Source organism: Apium graveolens, chromosome 8, assembly GCF_009905375.1.
Source record: "Apium graveolens cultivar Ventura chromosome 8, ASM990537v1, whole genome shotgun sequence".
In the NCBI taxonomy this organism is placed as follows: domain Eukaryota; kingdom Viridiplantae; phylum Streptophyta; class Magnoliopsida; order Apiales; family Apiaceae; genus Apium; species Apium graveolens.
In genome coordinates this window covers 147,452,666-147,459,951 of record NC_133654.1, presented here as the reverse complement: position 1 = coordinate 147,459,951, position 7,286 = coordinate 147,452,666, and the positions used below count along the sequence as shown (strand labels likewise).

The 7,286-nt window shown below is 40.1% G+C and overlaps 1 non-coding gene across 1 annotated transcript; it reads left to right on the top strand.

Moving 5' to 3' along the window:
* Positions 1-4,525: 4,525 nt before the first annotated feature.
* Positions 4,526-4,632, top strand: LOC141682031 (small nucleolar RNA R71). The gene has a single exon (XR_012559435.1). It is a non-coding gene; the product is annotated as a small nucleolar RNA R71 (small nucleolar RNA).
* The last annotated feature ends 2,654 nt before the right edge of the window (positions 4,633-7,286 follow it).

The following is a 7,286-nucleotide window of genomic DNA, read 5'->3' as shown; positions in this document are numbered from 1 at the left end:
TTAAATACTTCATTCAATAGCCTTATTATTCTTAACCTTAGCATGTGATGGTGATGACACTAATCAGATAACACGAAACTGATAAACGCCAACTTTCATTGCACGAGTACCATTCTACCAGACATCCACAAAAGAGATAGAAGCTGAATAGGCACCAATTATATTGAGACCCTATATGTCTATAGAATTTGACAACATAACGGTTTAAGTATAAGTTATCTATAATGATTACATAGGGCAAGTAAAACGGTTAGAGTTACCTACGAATCATGTATACACATACAAGAACCTATGCTAGCATGTCAAGTTTTAAACCTCTATATTCACTGTCGCTTCAATAGAGATTAACACGCTATCTTATATGTTAGCTACGCACATAAGATGAATAAGCACAACTAATACTAGGATATCATACAATCACCACACACCAAGATATCAAAACAATTAACTATTGAAATCCATAAGTAAATCCGCTAGAATCACATGACAACGATTAGCCCATAATCGAACTCATCGTCACCATGGGTTCCAATGAAAGCATGGTATAAACAAGGTCTTAATAAACTAAATAATAATCAAAGTACGAATAAATGAGATCTAGGTTCAACAAGAACGAAAACGAGCATCCAAAGTTACAACTAATTCAAAGAATCGCAAGTTGAAAACAAGATCTTCTTTTTCGGAGTTGTTCTGTGCTTCTAGGTCTTCTCCTTGGTATCCCAATCTTCCCGGATGATGAAAACCCTTTTTTTAAGTATATATACGCCCCTAGTGGACCTGGACCCTTAAAATCGTCAAATTCTACTCAAAAAAGGCTTTTTCAGCAAAATCAGCGACCAGCCGCGCCCTGAGCGGCCGCTCAGCTCTCCTGAGCGGGCGCTCAGCTCTGCTGAGCGGGCGCTCAGCTACTGACTGGGAAAAATATTCTGATGAATCTTGTTTTGGCCATAACTTGAGTTCTACTCGTCAGAATTAGGCGATTCAACTGCCCACGCGAATCTATTGAGATTCTCTACAACTTGACAATGGCCTTGGCTTCCAATTCTGATCATTTTTCATCATATTTCCTTTAAAAGCTCTTTTCTTCATTTAACTGATACCTGAAATGCAATAACACAAAAACACATCAAAATACCAACAACTTGAGTCCAAAACACCAATTTAAGTTTGTAATAGAGCGTTCCAAGTGGATATAAAATCCACTTATCACACCCCCAAACTACAAAACAAACCTAATGCATGAATGCAACTATGTGAATGCAACTAAATGACAATGGAATCGATCCCCTCAGAATAACCATAACCAAATGAATAAGCCAATGCCTCTAAGAATGCAATAACTTGAAACAGAGTTTGAATAAATCCCACAAACCAACTCACAAACCAGAAACGTGCGTGTGTGGATGCTTAACAGATATACTCTCGATACTAGATCAATAACCCTAACTTATCTATCATTGAAATAATCAAAAGTTTATAAACAGAATAGACAATAAACGCATTATGACTCACAACACCTCCTTTCTACTAGAGTTATACAAGGATTCACACTATTATTGAACACATAGCAAAGATGCTTATTTGATCGTGCAATGAATGAGGTCCCAAAAGACTTATACAATAATACCCATGTAGCGAGCGTTAGGTTAGCGGATCCCAGACTATAAAAGCCTTAGGTCACTAGGCACAAAGTCCCCTAGAACTTAATAACTCGAGTATTAAAGAGCTCACTCTTGATCAATTGTGCATAAACACATACTTTTTTTCTTTCTTTTTTTTCTTTTTTTTTTTCCTTTTTTTCAACAATTTATGAATGAGTGCGTTTCGCTCAATCTCATTCAACCCTAGACTACTCATAAAAATATGAGCCGGCTACTAGCCATTTGACGCCTAGCCTTACAACAACTAGCAATGAAATCCAAGTTTTTCTCCAGATAAAAAAAATCAGTGTTTTTACGTCATTACGAGAATATCACAAATTCTAAATATAACCAAGTGATTAAATCTCAACAACAAACAAGTATGATCATGATCTAGATCAAAAGCAACCCTATAAGACTTTGTGAAAATATTTATTTCTGGCATGCAAATCAATTCATTAAGACTTAAACATCCCTCTATTCCTCATCACCACACTCAAATCAACATCAACTTATCAAATATCATAGTTCATCTTAAGGGATCATGCTAAATATGCATGCAAATGCAACTATATGAAATTACATAAAAATAAACAAATATGTCCTAAATGAACAATCATGCAAAAATATGAATGAACTACAACTAAACATGCAACATAAATCTATATGGACACACACTACTAATCCTTACATTATCACCCCCAAACTTAAAATTTTCAATGTCCTCATTGAAGGCAATAATAAGGATTTCAGGCATACCTAATTAGCGGGAGATTCACCCTCGTCGGGTGGAGGATCCGGTGGCCAATCAACCTCGCCACTAGTGTCTCGGAAAATAGTACCGAAAGCGTGTGTCAAATCTTCAGCAAAATGACGGTGAATGTCATGCATGGCCTCCATACGCCTAATTACTCGCATGTACTGCTCGTCACCAACACCATTCCTATCAACTACCTGCTGCACATGAGAAGAACCCTCTGTAGGCACTACAGGATCCGTTCGACTACCCTCTTCATCATCAAAGATATATCTCAACCCCTTTGTCAAGGGGTGCACCTAAGAATGAATAACTCAAGTGATTTGGCTGTCGGTTGAGCTCAAGTGTGGGAACTTCTTGAGTAAATGGTTCAAAACGCTCCTGAGAAATTTTCAGCTCTGCTAACCCAAGAGAATCGAATGGCATATCCAACTTCTTCTCCCATGGAGGTGCATTCAAAACCTGCAGTTGCTCTACTTTAAAGCACTCCTCTTTAGCCGTGGGTAATTTTATTTCCTTGAACACATTGAAAGTGACCTTCTGATCATGAACCTTCATCGTAAGCTCTCCTTTTTGCACATCGATCATAGTTCGGCCTGTAGCCAAGAATGGTCTTCCCAAGATAATGGGAATCTTCTTATCTTCCTCGAAATCAAGAATTACAAAGTCAGCAGGGAAGAAGAGTTTATCCACCTTGACCAAGACATCCTCCACTATACCTCGTGGATAAGCGATGGAACGGTCAGCTAGTTGCAATGACATGTATGTTGGTTTCGGCTCAGGCAGACCAAGCTTCTTGAAGATAGATAAGGGCATCAGATTGATGCTAGCTCCTAAATCACATAAACACTTGTCGAACGACAAGTTTTCGATGGTGCAAGGAATAGTGAAGCTTCCAGGATCTTTAAGCTTCGGAGGCAACTTCTGTTGCAGCACAGCACTGTATTCCTCCGTTAGAGCAACGGTCTCTAAGTCATCGAGCGTCACTTTCCGAGAGAGAATACCTTTCATAAACCTCGCATAGCTAGGCATCTGTTCAAGAGCTTCAGCGAAAGGTATGTTGATATGAAGTTTCTTGAACACCTCCAGAAACTTCTCAAACTGCTTATCCAACTTTTTCTTTTGCAGCCTTTTAGGAAACGGAGGTGGAGGATAAATCTGTTTCTCCCCTGTATTACCCTCAGGAGGAGTGTGTTCCACAGTAGTCTTCCTTGGTTCCACCTCTACTTCCTTCTGCACATCTTCTTCAGCCACAACTGTATTTTCTGAATCTTGAGATTTTTCTGGCTCTTCGTCTTGCTGAACTTGGGGGCTTGCGACCTTTCCAGACCTTAAGGTGATGGCGTTCACCTGTTCTTCAACTTCCCTCTTGCCTGGATTTGTTTCTGTATCACTAGGAAGCGTTCCTGGTGGTCGATTCAATAAGGCATTAGCAATTTGCCCTATTTGGTTCTCCAGATTCTGGATAGAAACAGCCTGGCTTTGGCATATAAGAGCCTGGTTTTTGTACATAAGCCTCAACTCCTCCAATTCATATTTTTCATTCGAAGATAGACCTGCATCATTAGTTTGTTGTTGAAGTGGGCGTTGTTGTCTTGGTGTAAATTGTTGCTGAAAACCAGGAGGGTTAAATAGCTTATTTGCAAACTGCTGGAATGGCTGTTGCATCGCATTCTGATTGTTGCTCCAGCTGAAGTTAGGATGATTCCAGTTGTCAGGATGATAAGTGTCTGGAACTGGTTGCTGCGAGCTCTGAAAGTTGCTCACAAACTGAGCTGAGTCGCTAGATATAGCGCATTGTTCTGTCACATGCGGACCTGCACACAGCTCACAAACACTAATTATCTGCTTAACACCATAGTTAGCCAGAGAATCGATCTTCATAGACAACGCCTTTAGTTGAGCAGTGATAGCCGTAGCTGTATCCACTTCAAGAACTCCCGCTACCTTGCCCTGTGGATATCTCTGGGTTGGATACTGATATTCATTAGCAGCCATCAGTTCAATTAGATCATAAGCTTCCTTATAGCTCTTTTCCCATAATGCTCCGCCTGATGCTGCATCGAGCATGGGTCTGGACTGTGCTCCCAACCCATTGTAAAAATAAGTGATGATCATCCAATCAGGAATTCCATGATGAGGACACTTCCTAAGCATCTCCTTGTAGCGCTCCCAAGCTTCACTTAGCGATTCTCCCGTTTGCTGCGCAAATTGAGTAATAGCATTCCTGAGTGCAGCTGTCTTCGCCATAGGGAAGAATTTAGTGAAAAACTTCTGAGCAAGATCTTCCCAAGTAGTAATCGAACCAGCTGGTAGAGAGTGTAACCAGCTCTTAGCCTTATCCCTCAGAGAGAATGGGAACAGTCTCAGCTTCACAGCATCTTCAGAACACCGTTGAACTTGAAGGTGTCGCATATTTCAATGAAATCCCTAATGTGTGTATTGGGATCTTCCATTGGAGAACCCCCAAACTGGACTGAAGTCTGTACCCATTGAATTATGCCAGGCTTGATCTCAAAGGTATTAGCTGTGATAGCTGGCCGGACAATGCTAGATTGAATGTCATTGATCTTGGGTTGAGAAAAATCCATCAAGGCTTTCGTTCGTGCTGCTGGATCTCCCATTGTAATGAGTACCTGAAACACAAACAAATAAACTGTGAAAGTAAAAGAATCCGAGTCAGTGAACTTTAACGACCACTGATGACAAACACATAAACTAAAAATTAACACCGAGTCCCCGACAGCGGCGCCAAAAACTTGTTAGGGCGAAAACACGCGCTAATATTCACCCAAGTATACGCGTTCACAAATAGTATAAGATATAAATCAGATTCGTTCCCACAGAGACTGGTTTAGGTTAAGTTCAATTTATGCACATATGCAACAATGTATGGTTATCACTCAATGCTAAGACAAATAACAAATTGGGTTTTTATTAAACTAAGAGATTATACTAAATAACATTAACTAAGAGAATTGAGGTTGAATTACTATATATGATAAACATGGGATCCTAACTTCATTAAATACTTCATTCAATAGCCTTATTGTTCTTAACCTTAGCATGTGATGGTGATGACACTAATCAGATAACACGAAACTGATAAACGCCAACTTTCATTGCACGAGTACCATTCTACCAGACATCCACAAAAGAGATAGAAGCTGAATAGGCACCAATTATATTGAGACCCTATATGTCTTTAGAATTTGACAACATAACGGTTTAAGCATAAGTTATCTATAATGATTACATAGGGCAAGTAAAACGGTTAGAGTTACCTACGAATCATGTATACACATACAAGAACCTATGCTAGCATGGCAAGTTCTAAACCTCTATATTCACTGTCGCTTCAATAGAGATTAACACGCTATCTTATATGTTAGCTACGCACATAAGACGAATAAGCACAACCAATACTAGGATATCATACAATCACCACACACCAAGATATCGAAACAATTAACTATTGAAATCCATAAGTAAATCCGCTAGTATCCCATAACAACGATTAGCCCATAATCGAACTCATCGTCACCATGGGTTCCAATGAAAGCATGGTATAAACAAGGTCTTAATAAACTAAATAATAATCAAAGTACGAATAAACGAGATCTAGGTTCAACAAGAATGAAAACGAGCATCCAAAGTTACAACTAATTCAAAGAATCACAAGTTGAAAATAAGATCTTCTTTTTCGGAGTTGTTCTGTGCTTCTAGGTCTTCTCCCTTGTATCCCAATCTTCCCGGATGATGAAAACCCTTTTTTTTAAGTATATATACGCCCCTAGTGGACCTGGACCCTTAAAATCGTCAAATTCTACTCAAAAAAGGCTTTTTCAGCGAATCAGCGACCAGCCGCGCCCTGAGCGGGCGCTCAGCTCTCTGAGCGGGCGCTCAGCTCTCTGAGCGGGCGCTCAGCTTTGCTGAGCGGGCGCTCAGCTACTGACTGGGAAAAATATTCTGATGAATCTTGTTTTGGCCATAACTTGAGTTCTACTCGTCAGAATTAGGCGATTCAACTGCCCACGTGAAGCTATTGAGATTCTCTACAACTTGACAATGGCCTTGGCTTCCAATTTTGATCACTTTTCATCATATTTCCTTTAAAAGCTCTTTTCTTCATTTAACTGATACCTGAAATGCAATAAAACAAAAACACATCAAAATACCAACAACTTGAGTCCAAAACACCAATTTAAGCTTGTAATAGAGCGTTCCAAGTGGATATAAAATCCACTTATCACTGGCATGCAGGTGAAGCTCAGCTGCAGCCCTCACCATGGCCTCCTCTGTTTGCTGCTCTATTCTAAAAGTCCAACCTCTGACTTCATCCTCTGTGAATTCCCCAACAGAGGACGCGCCCAGGTATCTGAGAACAAAAGACTGGTCATCAGGAACTACCTTTTGACGTTTCGAGGGCGCGTCCTCCACCTTCTCGGGAATGTCAAACACGGTAGTGTCGATTATCTTTGGTGGAGGAGAAGGAGTTGAAACAGGAGGTGGGGTTTTTGCCTTTAGATCAACCTTTGTAGGGGCAGTTTTTTGGCCCTTAGCTTTTTGGAGGCCCCAATTGCGAATCCTTTGGGAAGAGAGGCCATGTCTGCGATATAAACATGAAAAGTGATTAGTTATGTACAAGAAGACGCGTCCTGAAAGTAAGACGCGTCCATATTATGATGCTACGTGCATGAAAAGATGGCAATCAAAATAAGTAAGTGTGTAAAGATATAACAAGGAAAGTGAAAGACGTGAGTAATGCATATGTGTGTCATGCAAAGAATGACGCGCCCTATACATATAGCGCGCCCTACCTAAGGACATATTGGTTATGACAGATAATGGAAAAACAAAAGCCGTGGGAATATAAAACAGGCAGGACG